This window comes from Rhopalosiphum maidis, chromosome 1 (assembly GCF_003676215.2).
Source record: "Rhopalosiphum maidis isolate BTI-1 chromosome 1, ASM367621v3, whole genome shotgun sequence".
Lineage (NCBI taxonomy): Eukaryota > Metazoa > Arthropoda > Insecta > Hemiptera > Aphididae > Rhopalosiphum > Rhopalosiphum maidis.
Genome location: NC_040877.1, coordinates 7911080 through 7931644, shown reverse-complemented (window position 1 = coordinate 7931644; position 20565 = coordinate 7911080). Strand labels below are relative to the sequence as shown.

General features: G+C 29.7%; 1 protein-coding gene across 2 annotated transcripts in view; it reads right to left on the bottom strand.

Moving 5' to 3' along the window:
* LOC113549071 (zinc finger protein 1) overlaps positions 1–20565 on the bottom strand; it is a 165048-nt gene that overhangs the window by 121260 nt on the left and 23223 nt on the right. The gene's annotated exons all lie outside the window — the stretch shown is intronic.

Below are 20565 nucleotides of genomic sequence, written 5' to 3'. Positions count from 1 at the left end.
CAGGGGGGTGAGCACCCCTCAAACAACGCCTCGGTTAGGCATAGCCGGTATGGTCGGTTGAGCTGATAGTATTGATCAAATACCAGCTATTTAAACGATGCGAATTTAATATAATTTTTTAAACTCTGATATGAAAGAGAAGTGCACTGAAGTTGATTTATAAAGTTAAATATGACGACCCCTCCTTTAAAATGTCAAAGTAAATATATTGTAAATTGTAATTATTAAAAAACATAAATGATAATAAGTTATAAAATTATTCACTGATTCTTTTCCTAATATCTAACATAATTTTTGCTCAATTATTATCAAATAACATATATTCATGTTTATAATATTTATTATTTCATTATATATAAAGCTAAGTCAAAGCAAGGTGGATATATATGTATATATATATATATATTCACCTTGGTTATAACTAATTTAAAAATGTATACATTATTCACAATTCTCTATGTTCATATAATAAAATAAATGCTAAAATAGTATATATTATATAAAAGCTATAAATTGTCTATAATATATTTTATTGAAATGACAAACTCGACCATTATCAGTGCATAATAGAAATGTAGTAGTTATGGATGTTTCTTTATGCATATAAGACATAACTATATTTAAGTAATATGTGACCATGACCTAACTACTAATAAAAGTAAGCTTATATTAACGTCAAAGAAAAACCTATTATATATTTGCAGATCATTATTTTAACGGTATTACGTGTTTGAATGTCTGTATCATGTATGATGTGTAAGTATATTTGAATAGTAACACAGTTTTGTATTCTGAGCTAAGCCGAAAAAAATTCTGTATAAAAGACTAAATTATGTCTATTTATCAATGGGATACATACATTTTATAATTTTATAAGCGTATATTCCGTGGCGCCAGACCACCAAAAAAATGTGTGACACGCCATTTAATAATTATACCTATCTACCAAAAATAAAAAAATAAAATACAAATATAAATGTTGTATATAAGATAAATACATCTATGATTTTTTATAGCGTATTCGGCACCAATGGAAACTGGACTATATAATTAAATATTTATAACACTAAATATTATAACATTAGTTTTAGTAATATTATCATCATATAAGTTATATTAGATCTTATTCATTAAATGTAGCAAATTAAGTAAAACAAAACAGTAACTATATATAAATTGAACTCACGTGCAATTAATCAATGTTAGTTATACTATTTATAATCTATATTTTATAAATCTATTTGCGGATGGTCAAATGCTGAGCTTAATAGAAATGTAAAGTAGGTAGGTACTTGTACGTAAAAAAACAATTTCCAGTGAGAGAAACTAACAGGTGTATTCTTATCAAACATGTATGAGTATTTAGTTTATTCGCTCTTTCAAAGAAAATCACTCGAGGAACTCGGTGTGAAACAAACAATGGCAATCGTTTTATGTGAAATCGTATTACACACTTGTTTTGTTTTAACAATACGTATCCCAACTATTTCGGGTAAATACAAGCAAAACAATTTAATGACATAATATATAAATACAATTTTGATCCTAGGTGGTCTGATAGAAAAAATTGTGTTAATCGTTTTAATTTAAACATTTTAAACCCAACGTTTATTATGTACCTATTATAAATAATGAAATAATATGAACAATATAGGTACGCTGCAATACAATTTAAAATAAATAATAATTATATTATCCATATAATTAATATGTTACTACCCAATTTGTTTTGTATGGCTGTTAACAGTATAGTTAATAAAATAAAACTTTTTACTATGTATCATATTTTTTATTATAGTTTATTTTATATAACGTTCATACCCCTGTTTGTCTATAATTTATAAAACCTACACCTCACAAGAGGCTGGGTTAATATCCAATCTTTTCGTAGTTTTTAAAAGTTCAATTGTTAGAATATATTTAATATTTTCTTTATCAAGTGAATAACTGTAGTGATCACAATTTTACTGGGACAAACGTATATTGTTCAAAGCTTCAAACGTCAATTGTTATTTATTTTTTTTATTTATTGTACGACACTGATGAAAAATAATAACTGATGTGTCACAATAATGTAATGATAAATCCAGTTTTTATATTTTCAAATTAAGAGTGTTTGCTCATTAAAGTCGTATCTTTTATTAAACTCGTCTTAATTTAAAATGTCAATAAACAAGATGTATTATTATTGTTGAAAAATAATATTTTTTACCCGGATCAAAATATTACTAAGAAAATAACCAACGGTTTAATAACATATGAGTCCAAATTCAGAGACTGTGAACATTTAGTTTTAAATTATCAATTATTATACAGCGTAACTGAACTAAAAATGTTGGCATTAGCGTGCGTGTTTCACTTTGTCAGCCGTCAAGTTTCAAAATAATTCAGAAAATGTTTCCAACAAGCATAATAATTATTGCATTTACGGTTAAAAGTTTACAAGATGCGCCTGGCCGGTAAAACGGATCTTTTTATAAACTTCTCATATATAGTGGCCATCTATTGCCGTTGGCACTGAGACGCAGAATAATCTCCGGGGTGTATGATTAATTAGCGTATAAAGACCTGTCGCGTGCGCAATTTCGATTATTGTACGCCGCTGCAGCAGTCCCTTTATCTTATATGTACGCGTATTTTAATGACCACTATACGAATGTATATATTTTTTTTGCGTTTCGTTTTACGTCCGGACCGCGAAATGTTTTATTTTTTTCGTGCCGCCAGTAGTATAGTTTTTACGATGCCTTTCGGACTCGCCATACACCTATATTCACCGGGTTGGCGTAAATTCTATTTTCGTAACGGATCGTTAAAAAAACGCATACACAGAGCACTTTAAAAAAAAAAAAAAAAATGTTTTCGTGTCTATAGTTTAGTATACAACTTATATTATAATATGGCTAATACTACTAATATTTCTTTTTCGCCGGTGTTTAAAATCAAAGGAGTGCTCAGTATGTTATGTATACGCGCACGATGATGAGAGCGCTGACCGGAGGCCGGGCAGAACATGCGTATATAATATAGTGAATAAGAGAAACGCGTAATAGAGAATTGCAGGAGAGGGAGAATTCAAGTGTGTATAGGAACAGAACAGACATGTACACGCATACACACACACACACACACACACACACATATACATTATATACATTCTACGTATACGATAGAGCACAAGTCGACAGATGGTTTATCCGAAAGGTAAATTACCGACTGGCTTTGTATGGGGTGAGGATTCGGGAAACGGGGTTAACGATCAGCCCGACATCAACAATACAAAACCTCTATCGGTTATACAACTGCTACGATTTGCATATTATACCGTATAAAAGATAATTTATGTGAGCATTACCTCTTTTAAAAAACACCGAACAATGTCTGACGAGTTTAAATGTCGAATGAAAAATAAATTAATAAACGACCAGCGATTAGTTGTTGTGCATACGAGGAAACATTATATTATATAATATATTATAATGTTTTTTGTTTAATGAACGATTAAATACTTAAACATACCTAACATACATATCTACTACAATAAAATGTATTGATGTACATTATCGGAATAACTTATAATCTTTATAAGTATAATTTTAATAATTGTAAGTTCACATATATATATATATATAATTATATATTGGCACGATAAAATATATTTATATACCTGGGTATTATTTGTATCATGACGAAATTGTTCAAGCTTGATATTTTGTTAACTTACCTGAAAAAAAAATAACGTCATTAGTGTTAACAAATATAATATCTTATGTTTTTTAATGGTAAAAATCAATAATATTATAGGTATCAATATCACACAATATAATACATAGGTCTTAAAATATTTAGTACTGTAATATAATTAATTGTATTCATAACTATAAAATATATTTTAAATTGACTTGATGTTAGATTACACGTTTAATATAGTTCAGATAGAGAGCTTAAAAAAGAATGTAAGTAGTATATAATAGTAATTTAGGTTTATACTTAATAGAGAATGTCAGCACACTATATTTATTTTCTTCTCTGACCCACGTATATAGTATTATAAGTAATACAACACTACAAGTTTGCGTTTAGCAAAACCAATAAATATATAATGTTCTCAGCTTTGATACTAAAACGAATAACCTATCATGTAATTTATATTTAAGAATATCATCTGTGTTTGTAAAATCAAGTTTAGCTTTTTTACTGTTTTTAAATTTTTCTGCATTCTATGAACATTTTTAAATCATAATATTTTATTCACACTCATATAACATGCGTGTAGATTTAAATATCCGACAACATTAAACGCACAAACATAGATAATGTTCTTTTAACTTTAAGTATGCAGATAATAGGTCGATTTATTCTAATACAAAATACATCACATTGGTTCTACTGAACGCATAAAAGGGTCAGAGAGAGAAAGAGAAAGAGAGAAAAAAAAAAGAAAAAATAGTGCACTGTCAATACCTCTTAATTTCAACCTTTTAATCAAAATAATTAAAATATTGAACATGTTGCAATTTTAAAAACAAATATAAATTATTATACAAATCTAAAACTAAATTAATTTACTTTTGGCTTAATTCATGCACAGTTCTGGTCTATTCACTATCATGGTAACATGACGGATGACAGTTAATTCGCAATATGTCAAACACAATTTCCCTTTATGCATGTCTTCATTATATAATATGATTGTAATTAATTTGCATAATATCTCAGTAGAAATAAAAATTATGAGAAGAGATGTATTACAATAAACCTAATGTTGGGTGAGATTTTTTACTACGCCCATTTTCAAGTTTACTTTTCTCGTTATTCGTAACATAGCATTTTCTGCGTGTTTTACGATCCGGAAAATTTAGTTAATTAATTCATGGAAAAAATCGTCTGTATTCTCTAAGCTGTGGTCGGGCAACTGGCCAAATTATATCTTTTACGTATCAAACAAAATTTAAAACGAAACAATGTCCTGCAGTTCAAAATTATATTTATCCAAATAAATAGCGTTAATTCAATTGTATATATAGGTAATAGGTTTAACGTGTATACTATATAACGCGTCGGAAATATATATCGTTCGCAGCAGCAGTTCAAATACAAATCGTCGCGCATTTCGATGAAACAATTATGAAATATTGTGGAACACGCCAATTTGCCGTATAAATTCATACCTACATAATATACGATGTACAATATATTATTATGATAATGTATATATACGTATATAGGTGCCTATAGTGCGCATACCTCCTATTTATATTATGTTACATTAATATTCGGTTTAACAAATAACCTGTTTTTATACGGTGGATATATTACACGTGTGAATTTTGTATACTGCTAGTGCATATTATATAAATTTTATACGTAGGTATATATATACATGTATGATATAGCACACACGCCGCGTATAGTTAGAATGTAATTAATGGACGATAAATTATCACGCGCGAGGGTTTATTAGCGATGATATCTATAGTACAACGGTTTTACAGGCGACTCTTGCTACACGCTGCGAACACGCGGTACAAACGACATTCGAACGCTTCGCACATCATATAATCTCATCCCTCCACGGTACAAACATTTTTAAACTTTTAAAATATTTCTCGTAAACGTTTTATATAATAGGTGATATAATATATACCTTTATTTACGAGTATATACACATCGCATATAACCCGTTAAAGTACATACATAGTTTATGTATATATATATATATATTGACGTGAATACCCGTATACGTATATTGTATATAAACTCGATTGTTTTTTTTCTAAATGACGTGTATTATTTACGCGGTGTTCCTTCAAGGGCTGAAAGACGAAAGTATTAAACACTATATAATGTGTGTTAAAGTTTTGAATTTCAATTAAGTTTAATCGCAATCGCAACTATCGGTAACTTCTTTACGCAAAACAAATACCTGCTATACATAAAATATAAATAAGATCCTGTTATTCTTACTACATCCTTATTTATTTTTAATTATAATAATATATTATGTAAAACGTATTCATCATTATTATGTATATATCACTACCAGATTGAGTAAAATGGATATGCATTTAAAATGCATATATTTTTACATTTTATTAAAGTACTATATTACTATATAATAATGAAATTATATATTTTAATTAATATTGTCAATATCTTTACCTTACATTTTTTATTTTAAATATATTGGTATTTTTTAATATAAAATGCATTCAGTCAAATATTTAAATGTATACTGCTATATACTCATCCCTTGTATTAGTCTCTGGTCAGAAAATACTTTTCATACATATAGTATATAACTATATAAGTACTGTATATAACTTTACATTCTATATTGACTATACTAGAATATATTTGAATGGCGTATAATGTATATTAATAATGATGTATTTACTCCCGAATTTGGATTTCATTTTAGCTATATAAGCACTACGTACCTATACACAATCGACAACGGTTACCTTTGATAAGTTGAAAATCAAATATTTTTCGTGTTATATTGCTTAGTGTATACCCAAATTCGTATTATTTATTTGATGTTTTGTGAATAAACCGTGAGTAGGTTTCTGCAATATACAGCATCTACGTTAAGTTATACCGGATGGCTACTATATTTCATATAGTTACCACACGGAATAATGTTTTTATACATAAATACATCTATTTCAGGTGTTTTAAATATATATTTCCAAAAAAAATTTCTTGATTTCGTATTTTATACATTGAAATAGTTTATGCGCGACTACTTTGCCCAACCCTGCACATTCCGCACAAATAATATGCAAACACGGTGGCGCGTGCGGTAGGTCGTCATCGTCGACTCCGGTAGCGACATCAGCAGCAGTTAGACTTTGTATGTTCGGCACCCGGACGCGGCGGGTATAATGTACTAGGCCGGTCGGCTCGGCGGCGCGCACAGATTTCTCACGGCGCGGTAACTCCGGTAGCGCAGGGAGTGCACAACTCGCGCGCGCGTATAAATACATACATACGGGCACGTATATTTATATTTAGGTACGCGGCGCGGCGACGGCGGGCCTATTGCCTCGGGGGTAAGTTTTCGATGGGGTGCAGCACGTATATACGCCACGTATACGCGTGTATAATATATATATGTGTGTGTGTGTGTATGTGTGTGCGCGCGTACAACGCTCGTGCTATAATATACGGCGGCGGCGGCGGCGGCGGCGGTAGCGCATTGAAGGAGTTACCCCGCGCGCGCGGCGAGTGGTGAGCCGCCCGCGAGTATATAGTGTGACAGCCGCACAATGGGTACTTGTTATTGCAACGGTTCCCGCGCGAGCGGGCGGCGAACAAAACGCACGTAGGCGAAAAAAATAAAAATCGTAGTGTGGAAAAAAAAAGGGGCGGCACGCGCGCGCGTCTAATCCACCGCGTCCGATGCGATACACACGCGGCCGCGGCGCGTATAATATATTATTTTATAATGTATGTACGTAAAGCGCGCGCGGTCGAAGAGAAGTCCGCCGACGTGTGTGTATGTGTATATATATATCGTATACGCGTTCACGCTATATACGTATGTATCATAATATATGTGTATATGATTTTATAATAATTTATTTCGTCCCCTAACGGCCGCCGAGCTGTTTTGTTGTCCGACCCCTATACGCGCGCGTATTATTATGTGGACGCGCTATATACGTATATGTGTATTATATATGATAATTATTAAAAGCTCTCCCCGACCCCGTGCGGGCCGCCGCCGACACCCAGTCACCTGAGACGCGCCGAATGTTACTTTTATCGAAACCTTAATCCGGATTATTATTATGCAATTTAACAGCGATTCATGTATTATTATTATTATTACTATGTGCAGTGCACATGGTGGCGGTGTGTGCGAACGAGTGTGTGTGTGTGTGTTGTACGCCGTGCCCAGATGACGGACGCGCGCGGTAGAGGCGCCCGCGACGATGAAGAATGTGTAAGGACGATGAACGGGCGGGCGGGAAAATCGATCGGGAAAACGACGAAAAATTTTTATTTTCCGTTTACGTCTCTCTCTTTTTTTTTCTATTCTTTCTTTCTTTCATTCTTTCTTTCTATCTATCTTTTTTTCTCCGTCCACAACCCCTCCCCCGCCCCGACAAACACTGTATAACGTCATAAATCTCGCGTTTTGGCGCCACCGTACACTTTTCTCTCGTCTCGGCCCGCGCGGGTCGTCGCCGCCACCGTCGCCGCCGTCGCCGACGAGAATATTTCCTACCCCGTCTGCAGCGGCGATAGTTTTTTTCTCGGTTTTTTCCGTTGTTACCGGCTCGTAAAACAATAAAAAACCACGCGGCGTACCGCCATTTAAGTCGACTTCTGTCTGTATATACACGTTCAGTATACATATATATATATATATAGGTATATACATCCGTGTATATCTCGGGTGCGCACTTTGCACTGCAAATAGTATATACGCGATGGACGACGCCGCCAAGAGCATAAAGTCAAAACTCCTCCACTCCCGGAAACGACACTTGGCTTTTGACGTGATGGTGCAACGCAGCCACAAGTGAAACCAGTGAAAAATTGAATTCGTCGTTAAATACGATTTAAAACAATGACTTTTAACTTTGAACCAAATTTATATCTAAAACAACATTATGTTTTCTATATAACGCATTATTTTATGCGCATATACGATGTGCTTATGTGGAGTTCGGTATATTCTTTCGAAATTAAAAGTGTGGGGCGGATTTTTCAAGCTCAAAGAACGATGACGTTTTTTATTTTAACTATTATATATATTATATTATAATACAAGATATAGTGTACGTAATACTTTGACACGTCGGGATCAGTTATATGGATATATACATATATTTTCTCACTTCATTTTCAATACAATACAAGTCAGATATTTTATTTTCTCAATAATATGTAAATATTCAAACCATCGAATTCGTAAATAAAATGAAAACAATCGATATACAGATATACACCTAAACAGATTTTTCGATGTGTTAAAGCTTGTTCAAAAATTAATTCGTATTCATTTATATTCCTCACTATTAATTCTGTATAATAATACAATACATTACCAAAAAAGAATTCTGAAAATGATTTTGAATTTGTCTTTAAGTATACTTGAGATTTATTTTCCTATACATTTTTATTTATTTTTCAAATATTGAAATACATGACAAATTCTTTCATTTTTTTAATTTAACTTATTATTTGAGATTATTTAGAGAAATAATATCAAAAATGTGGGGATTTCAACGAATTTTGTTTTCAAAATTTGTATTGCTCCGCTAAATCTATCAGTACGTAGTACGTAAGTTAGAAATAGAATAAATCTAAATGTTCATATTGCACGTGTGTTATATATAAGGACAGAAAATAACCACCTTTCATCCCCAAAAACAGTATATGTATTATTAAATAATTAATTGTTTTAGTTTTTGTATCCATTATTGTAATATTACATACCTATATAAGCAAGTCTGATTTATTCGTTTCGAATATATTATTACTTGTGTTTATATTCAGTTCCATAGTCAAGTTATACGAGGCAAGTCGATTAGCAAGGCAAATTATAATTAATAATTACCCCTGTTCTATTTTTCAGGTCACTTACCTTCCCCCATCATGTAAACTATCGTGGACAATTACTTACCCCGATAATAATTTAGTGTCTACTTGATTAAAAGAGTTTGATCGTTGTGAATAGTATTTACCAACTTATTTGCCGTGTGAATCTGCATCAAAACTGCGGGTACCGATGAATGCATTTTATGACGTATAGGTTTTTTTAGCCCAATCAGAAAAATGAATCAACCGTGGTGAATAGAAAATAAAATGTCATTATTTTGTGAAAACTTAGCTTTGATACTACGCATTTCACAAGCTGATGAGTGTTATTTTTCATCGGTCAGTCGTAGTCCTCTAGGAATTACTCCTTAACGAGGGAAAATATAGTGATTGCTAACTGCGTCTTGGTGTGCCGTTTAGTTCTCAATCAAACCGTTTTCACGAGTAGATCATCTTTATACGTTGTTCAGTATTACGATAAGGTAATTTTGTATACCATATACGATGTCATATATTTACGAACCTCGTAACTTCTGGTCCGACAAAACGCGTCACCCATTTTCGGATAATTACAAGCCGAAAACGATGCGTCAAAAGAAGACACATAAAACAATTATTTAAGTAACTGCAGCGATAGCTGCCGAACACTGATCGTACAAAATTTAAAAACAGTTGTCAACATTAATACAAATCTCATACTAAATTATGGTGTAGTTAAACCTATTGATATATAATTTTTAAATATAAAAAAAATGAAATCGTATCACCTCAACCCCACCCACTATTTTTCTTTAATGGTTGTAAAACTAAGATCGTACAAATTTTGAAAATGTTCGCACAAATTCATACAAATTGTATACTAAATATTTGTGAAAAATTTTTTTGAAAATTCTGAACGAATGAGGCTGAGGTAATATACGTGACGCACATTCAAGAATCTCTAGAATCTAGTCTAGATCTAATCATCATTTGCAATTCAATATTGATTAGTTACACGTAACAATATCAATATATTATATATATATAATGTAGCGTTTATTCATGTATAAAGATTTTTAAAATTAAAGCGGATTATCGAAATTAATATGAGTAAATGATCTATTTTAGATTACGGAAAGTTATACATTGTTACCACGAATTCGAACTAACTACTAATAAACAAGCATCGTGATTAAATATAATATATAGAGTAAATGAAACATAATATATTATTTTAGTCTGCTATTGACTATCTAGAGGGTGCAATATGTTACAACCACGCGTGTCAGCTACTTTTGGAGACGACACAGCATCGTTTGAAATCAACAATGAGTATCGAATCAGTATATTTTATTATGCCATCCAGGCACGTATATAAAGTTGACCGACCCCCACGCCATCGAAAATGTTTATTTTTACGTGGCCACGTAAGATAAATTTAAGAAAATAATAATACTTATACTATTTTGCTATAACAATTGTTGGTTAGTACATATGATGGCTGTAACTGCTATATATAAAATTATAAAATAATTTTCGGCATTTCTTAATAATTTAATGTATACAATATTTTAACAAATTCTTTTGTTATTTTATATTTAATTAAATTTATTGTATCCTCAATATTCTATTTTATTTAAATATTTTTATCAATACTGTTATAAAAGCCGATTGACAATAATATTATTATTAATAAAAAAAATTAATTAATTAAAAATGAACATACTGTGTGTGTATTACACACGCATGTATGAAATATTCAAGTTTATTGTCATGTTTTCATTAAATAAAATTAAAATACAATATTGTCAATATTATACTAGCTTCCTTTATATATAGTATAATAGCACAAACCAAAATACTTTGAAATTAAAAACTGTATACATTTCCATTAAATTATTGTGGATTTCGGATTTAATGATACTATAAAACTCATTATACATATTATATTTAAATTCATAATAATAATTTTAAATAAGACAATAAGTAATTCAAAATGTAACTCATTTATATTTATTATGTGACCCAATAATATGAAAACGTTATTTCAACAAGTCTAAATGAAAAAAACATATTTTTATTAAAAAATTCAATAACAATGTTACTTTATAATTAGTATATAAAATTAAACTTTAATTTTACTAATTAAATATAATTAATCACTTATATTCGCATTCATACAAGTAAAAACTGAATTATTTTAACTCTATTCTACTTATATTTATCGTATGAAATCCTAACCACAAATAAATGGTTATATCAAAGTAAATACAAAATTATAACATTAGGAATTAGAATATTATTATTATATTATTTATATTTATTTCTTATAAAAAAAAATATTTATATATATAAGTATATTTGTAACAAGGATATGTATTTGTATTACATATATAAATACTTAATGAAATAAAAGTATAAAAAACTATATAAAAAGTTTCAATTTAGTTTATTTAACATTGGACATCATAACTTATTAATTTTGTATTAAAAGTTGGCTTGATACTTATTTTGTATTATTAAAATAATAATAATAACTCGTCACCAAGTTATTCTTCGTCTTGAAGCCGAATGTAGGATATAAAAAATAGACCAAAAAAAAAAAAAAAAAATAAGCCATGTAGGTGACGAAACGCGAGGTGACGAGATAAATTATTATTATGAACGCGCTTGTAAAAAAATATAGTCATTCGATGCCAAAAATTCAGGTGAAAAATTACACTCAGTCGAAATATTCCTGTCCACGAGTCATTTAAAAATAAACGTAAATATTCTCTATTTCGGATCCAGCATTATTTTGCTTTTTATAAAAAACTAATAAGCGATACGAACACAAAACAAAAACAGCATAATGTGTCATCGTGAATGAGATTATTATATGTGAAGCTCCCCTATGAAGATTAATATTTTGTGAGCCCGCATGGGTGTGTAATGAGATCGGGCCCGCATTGCGTCTCTTTATAATATTGTATTAAGTAACTTCAGGTGAAAAAAATTTAATCTCAGTGTTAGAATTAAGCATAATAAAACCCTAGTGGTACGTTAATAGCGTTTTCATTAAACGCGCTTAATTGGGACCACAAGGTAAATTGTGTGAGCCATAAGGGAAATTAATAACAATAACATTAGTTTTTATTGCAACTAATGAATTTATGACAAAGTAAAAAATACTTTGGATATTATGTAAGATATAAATATTATTTAATTTTAATTTTTTTTTTTTTTTTTGTTTCAACACTCAAGGTTAAAAATTATGTAATTCTTTACGGCTTATAAATATTATTATAATTGTGAAAACAATATAAAATAATACCCGTAATATTTTTTTAGGTATTACTAAAATTTTCTTTCAACAAAATATATTTTAATGCATTTTTACAAGTCATTAATTTCTTCTTGAAATTATGTATTTTCAAATGTTTAATTGGATTACGTACATAATATAAAAAATAATTACAGTACCAAAGAATAACTGTAGTAAACTACAATATTCAACTAGGTAAATATTTGTCAAATTGTTGGTAGATAATAGGAAAAAGCAATGCTATTCAGAAAAAAATACATTAAGGTAAATTTCCTTAGTTCCGTGATATTTGAAAATGTAAACAGTGAATAACAGAAGTCTTTAATCAATAATAGGGGCTCAATTGGATTACCTGGTTTACATTATTTTTTCTGCTCTAAAAAACTGGAAAAGATTTTCAAAAACCTGGTGAATTTCCCAACAGTAGTTGTCCCGTGATTTATTTACGGGTATATTTCCAGCTAGCCATTTCCCTCGGCTTTCCGCAAAAGGCGACTATTAATCTCTAGACGGTTTTTTTCCCCTCTCTTTCCTCGACCTCTTACACCGTTGCCATCGTCGTCATCGCGATGTTAAAAAAAAAACTTTTGTGTCCCAGTACAAGTATTGTTACTTAGAGTCTCTTTTGTGGTAAACACAAAACTGATGAGTTCTTATTATTCGAAAATGTTCGATACTCGAAACGGCTCTCTAAATTATCACGGCCTTACAGAACAGTGAGCAAGGCCCATCAAAGGTGCGAGTCGTTCGCTTTAAATCACTCTGACCCAGCTATCACGGATAAAGATGGAGAGGTGTAAAAATTGAAAAAAAAACAAATATATTATTATACATAAAATTAACGCCCTTATGACGTTTACACATATTATATGGTTATTTATACGTTATATTAATGTGTGGGCATCGGCGGGGTCGAGACGCTTTCCTCGCGATTAATACGCCTTGTCAGTCGTCCGGTGCAACCTCAATTTGTCAAAAGTTGAAATATCCACGACGGATCTCTGATACGTGCTCTCAAAGTAGTAAACCAAAATGCGAGTAGTTCATTAAAACGTCAAAGAAAAATATAAGCATATTATTTTCTAATTCTACAAGAGTAAATTATCGTTGTAATATGTTTTACACTGTTTTAATAAAAAATTATATTTGTCACGAAAAATATTTTAAGGTGTGTGGTTAAAAGTTTTAATAATAATTAAAATTAATTTGATTGATTTAAATGCTATAAAATATAATTTATTAACATATTTGTGATTTGAGAGAATAAAACAGTTTTTAAATTGAACAAAATTTAATGTTATATACAGAGTGATTTAATAAGTATGCTCTTTTATCATAATTTTTTTTATAATAAATTTAATCAGTTTGATTTTTGAAATTTTTTAGTATACTTGAAAAGTTGAAAATCATATTTTTAAATTATTAATGATTTCTATACTACATAAGGAATGTTTTGTGACGAAAAAAACTTCTGTTTTTTATACGAGAACCATTTTTACTTTAAATTATTAAGTGGATAATCTTTTTTAAAATATGCATATACTTAATTTAAAATTTAAGCGAGTAGTTTTTCAGTAGTCAAAATGTTTATATTACTGATAATAATAAAGTCTTTAAAAATGGTTTTAAAAAAATATAAAATAGACGTCATATCAGATCTGGTATTTATTATTCTTATTTATTACACTATTAGTTAATATTTATTGAGTTATAATATTATATATTATTATTAGTTTATAATTTACAGTAAAAACGAGAAGTCATCATTTTAAAAATTAACATTTTATAATTTTATCTCCATATCGGTTAGACACTTCATATTAGTTCTTAAGTTGAACAAAAATCTCAATAATTTTAAAATATAATCATCAAGTATATTTAAGAAAAATTCGAAAATCAGATTTTGAATAACTTCATTATTGAATAGAAAAAGGTAGCGATATGTTTTGTGAATCACTCTGTTTATACACTTCTATAATAATTGTTCTAAACGTTAATATTAAATATAAAAGTATATAAGTGCTTTATAAAATATGCTAAACTACCATGTTACTATTAATGTGTTATACGATTTTATTAATATTTTAGATAATTGAGACAGTTCTTAAAAATAATTTATTTTATACACGATGAATATTTACTATCAGTAATCATGAACTTACAGCAGATCGAAATAAATAAGGTCGTGTATTGGATTTCACTTGAACCATAATGCACACTGCACTAGCTATTATACATTTCTTTTTGTACGGTTCATAATTATTATCATCGAACAATGCCACACTAATATAAAGTTCTAGTATGTACTTTTATAACTGTGGCACTTCAAAATTGTCTCAAAGGTACTTTTATACATATATAGCTCAATAAAATATGAGTATTTTCCGCAGTTAAAAATGTACAAATATATTTCTATCAACTTTATATAATGTAATTTTGAAAATAATAACGTAGGTACCTAATCATTTGTATAGAAATTAACATTTCGAAAAACTTTCATTATTTCATTAAGAAATAATGAAATAAAATAAAATTAAATAATTAAAATTAATTGATTCACAGAATAATATTATGTCAATAGTAAGTATAAATGTCAGTTACAATACAATTATGTTCTATAAAAGATGATTTCTATTCGAGAGTATGCACTAACACACCACGGTGTATAAAAAGTATATAAATTCAATTGAATTATGTTTTAGAAGAAAAAACAGTAAAATATGTAAAATTATACCAAATAATTAAATATCTGTCATTACTAACAGCAGTTTTAATTTTTAGTATTGTAAAATTGTCCAAGTAAAATATTTTTAATTTAGTAGGTATGGCGTGTGTATAATATATATATATATAGACATATAGTAATACATTATTATAATATTTACGACAATTCGTAACCATATGTGCTCCAAACGTGCAGTCAATTCCGTTTAAAAGCAGCAGTAGACCACCTCCTATCGATGTATTTATAGGTTACAAATAGAAGCTGCAGTTAAGCAGTTTACGATCCAGGTGTGTCCGAATATCGGTGTATTTTCGCCTCAAGTCAGGATTACTCAATACGTATACGAATAACTAATTTTATATATATATATATATATATATATATATGAGTTGGTACAATAATTGGCCCTGTGCGTTGTATATGCCACACGTACTGCATGCGCCGGGTCCATTGGGTATCCGGGATTTATTTTTAGACCGCCTTAAAAACCACCACATGGGAACACCTGAAAATCTGTTATACGAGATACCGCCAGATCCACATCCTGTACGCTGCAGTCTCACCTTCCCCGCCAACACACGATGCAACCCCGCGATGAAATATAATTTTACATTTGGTAATTATTATTATATAATATAGTCACCTACAGAATCAAACGTGTCAGCTACCGATAGAAGTACCTAGTATATACATATCGCATTATTTCAATATTAACTAAAAATGATATATAAGTATTATTAAGAATATATAAAACATAACAACTTAAGTCCTAACGTAACTTAGATAATAACAATTATTGTCAGTAATGTTAAAAAAAAAATTAAAACAGTTACCTACTATAGTTTTGATAATCTCTCCCAATAAAATTATCCCGTTATTTATTTAAAAAAAAAAGTTTTGGATTACATTTTAACTTTCAATAAAAACATTAAAAATATAGAATTTAATACTTAAAGTTTTGATTTTATGAATAAATAAATGTTTTCATCTTCATGAATATTTTATTTAATCACGATTATTTTAAAAGTTACTTCGTACACTTCACCCACTATCTATTAGATTAACATTCAGTGGTGTTGGCATTCGGTGTTTAAACGTTCCGTGATGATCCAAAACAATTTTTGTTTACGTTTCATCGCAACTGATTATATATATAGGCGTAGCTAATAAACGTACACTTGAAACCCCTCGAGATGACAAAAACGATTATAATACGTTTCTTTGTATACATTTAAACCAGCTGGAATACTTTTGTTGTTTCGTTTGAAATTTTATGTTTGTGTAAAGGTAATATTTTATTAAAAATATACATTTGCTTTGATATACATTACAAAGTATAAGCTTATACAAATGTTTATATCCGGCTTGTATATTCACATTTTATTTTGTATTCTTAATTACAATTACACACATTTACTCCAAACGGCAAATTAAACATACGCTTTAGTTATACGTTTCAAACTACATAATGCATACATAAATTATAACTATAGTTATTGTAAAGTAGATAAAAATTAAACTTTGTAAGTATTCAATTAATAACCCTTTATTTTGGATAATAAAAATGTAAAAAAAAATGTATTTCTAGTTTCTGTCATAAATTAGAGTTTAAAACAGGTACTAAATAAGATAATAAGGACGACTTAATTATGATAAAAACACAACGATATTAATTTTATGATTCTTTCTTTGTGTATCTTAAACAATTTAATTAATGTAATAACTTTTCAAAACTATATGACAGAATTTATTCCAAAACTCAAAGATGCGTTTCACATTAAAACTAATTATATTGTAAGCGTCGAGCGTAATCGTAATAATAATAATTATTATTATTATTAATGGATATTTTTTTTATGTCACAGCCAGTAACGCCAAAACAGTCAACATTCTGATTCGATTAAACATAGAAGGGATATATAAAAAAAAAATAAAAATTCTGATAGTTGGGAACAACATTTTTTTTTTTTTTGTCACCTTATAATATAATTGATACACCTAAACACGGTCATATTATATTATGGATATATTTAACATCCGGCTAAACGATTCAGAACGTTCAATAATACTGTGCGATGACTGCAGCAGACTCGCTCATATATACTCTGTCCCTCTCTCACACTCTCTCTTTTTCGCTCTCTCTCTTTCGCTCTCTTCCTCATTCTCGCCGTTACCATACTACCGGTCGCCTGCCGTCGCACCGGTCACGTACACGTGTTGTCGATATGTGTGTGACTGTTTTATAATACATATATTACATATATATATATATATATATAAACGCATTACCGCGCAGCAAAGCCGAGTGAATAGCAGACGGCGCCTCAGGATCGGCTGCGATGATGAAGGGGAAAACAGTAGTAGTGGTGGGGACGGTAGTGAAAAGGAGTGGGCGACACAGGCGGCGGCGGCGGCGGCGGCGACGGTGGCGGTGTTTACCTGGCGGCTGTAATACCTTTCCCGACGCCGGAGCGTCGGAAGCCGATGGCGTGGGCGGCGGCGGGTAGCATTCAAGGGGGCGCCGTACAGGTCGAATCGATACCGAGGCCGGACCTTACCGGTGTGCGTGTATATATGGAGGGAGGACACACGGCCGCCCGCCTCAGGTGTGCCCGTGAATTCATCATCGCCGCCGCCGCCGCCGCCGCCGTCGCCGCCACCTCCACCACTACCACACAGCCAATGCGCCGCCATTACGACGTCGACGACCCTCGGAATCATTACGGATGCTGCGAACCGAATTTGGTCGAGGATTTAGGTATCTGCAGTGGTATATAATATGTATAATATTTTCAGCAGAGGCGTTCGGTAAAAAATAATAACATATAGTATCTATATACGTTTGACATTTTCTTCAGAGGTTTTTATTTTCGAAATATAATTCATAATATTATACCTTTCATCGATAGCGTTATTAATAATTAATATGATATATGTATACCTATAGTTTTATAACACGATGTGTGTATAATTACAGGCTATGCATATAATTAAGGCTATACGTATATATCATAGATTATCGCTGCTGATTGTTTCGTGTATACTATAAATGTCCAAGTACATAAAATGAAAAGATATTTTTTCGAAAATTATCATCTACAATAAGTTAGTCTTTTGACTAGCTATAAGAAATTTTAGAAGTTTAGCAAATTACTTACAAGATTAGCAAACAAATTGCTATCATAATATATAGGAACTACATGTTTGATGTTAGGTATATATACTAACTGTATATGGTCTTCAAATGCAAGTATATCGTGAATATGTGAGTAAATAATTTGATAAATACCGTTTTTACCCTATAATTAATCTGCAATTTAGATATAATATATATAATACAGTTCGTATTCATGCAAATTAAAAAATAAATAATAATTTAAGCCATTTAGGCACTGAAAGTCCAATTATAAAAGGGACGCACAAATCATTTAAAATCCTACGAATTTAAACAAAATATAAATCAACAAATATTATTCAAATATATGAAATATAAAATTGTGTTATCTTCACGAACAAACAAACGTTAAGGAAACGGCATTTTCTTTGCAAAGAGTAAATAAGACATAAATGTGTTATGAACAATGTATTCACGAAATAGTAAATAGGTACACAAACGAAACTTAAAGAGTTTTTAATAAAAAAAGTTTGACTGTTTATGTTCATAATACATTATATAGTTTATATATACACATAAACTGTTAATTGGTGATTTTTAAAATTGAGAACATATAAAATGTTAGTAACTTTTAGTACTTACAGTTATTTTTGAATTTCCATAAAAAAGTTTATTAAATACAAATAATAAGTTGTAATTTATCTATGGATTTATTATTTTATTTTGGCATGGAACTATGATAATGTTCTATGATATAATGGGCAAACCATCCAAATTTATGAATACTTAACTATTTTATTTTATTGTACAAATAAACAAAAATAACTTAACCGTCAAGTGACGATATCTTTTTATTTAATAGCGACACAGCGTATTTATTTATTATTTATAACTTCTCTAGTATAATGACTACAATAAATTCAAAATGTTTAGTAATGTTAAGTTATATAGGTAAATATGAATCAACATAAAGCATAACTACATTTTATTAAGTATAAAGATATAATTAAATACGTATCTATATGTTTACATATGCTGAATAATGAAAAAATATGATATCAAAAACAAACAATAGAAACAAATAGACACACTTAAAATATGAAATGTTTCATTACATTTTTATAATTTTATTAACGGTCTTCAATGAAAAAACTATGTAAAATTTGTAATTGTTTTAAACGATAGTTTTTCAATTTTAAAGCTCGTTGATTCAAAAAAAAAAAAAAAAAAAAATGCTTAAGAAGATTTCATCCATTACAATATTAATACCAAAATGGTATTAATTACTGTGCTCAGAATCGAAAAAAAATAAAAATATTTCTTGAAGATATAAAACAGATGTTCAAATAAAATCGAATAAAAACGGCATGTTAAAAAAATACAAATAAAACTATGATTAAAACATGCTGCCTATAAGTATTCACGTGTTTTTCATTCGTAGTAACATAATGATATATTATATTAGGTCACTTATATTTAAATCTCTCCTATAATAATGTTATTATTATTCATTTTTTGTTTCTGTGCCCACAGTGTCCACGTGAATGTTACTGGACTATGGGCCAACATTCAAAATGAATGAAAGAAAATAAACAACAATTCTCGTAAGTATAATATAGCTAGTAAAATTATGTGTACAATTCGTCATTAAAACAAACTTTAGCCTTAACATATTGTATAATTGTGTAAGTATTATAACTTGTAAGTATAAAAAAAAAAAATACAACATTTTTTTAATTTTGTATCAATGTATACAAATGTAAAACAATGTATGTATTATTATGTTAAAAACTCAAAATCGTATATTTTTTCCCCGTACTATAATGTATCAAACTACTTAAAATGAATGCAATTTTATGTAAAACGTATATTAAATTTACGAACATT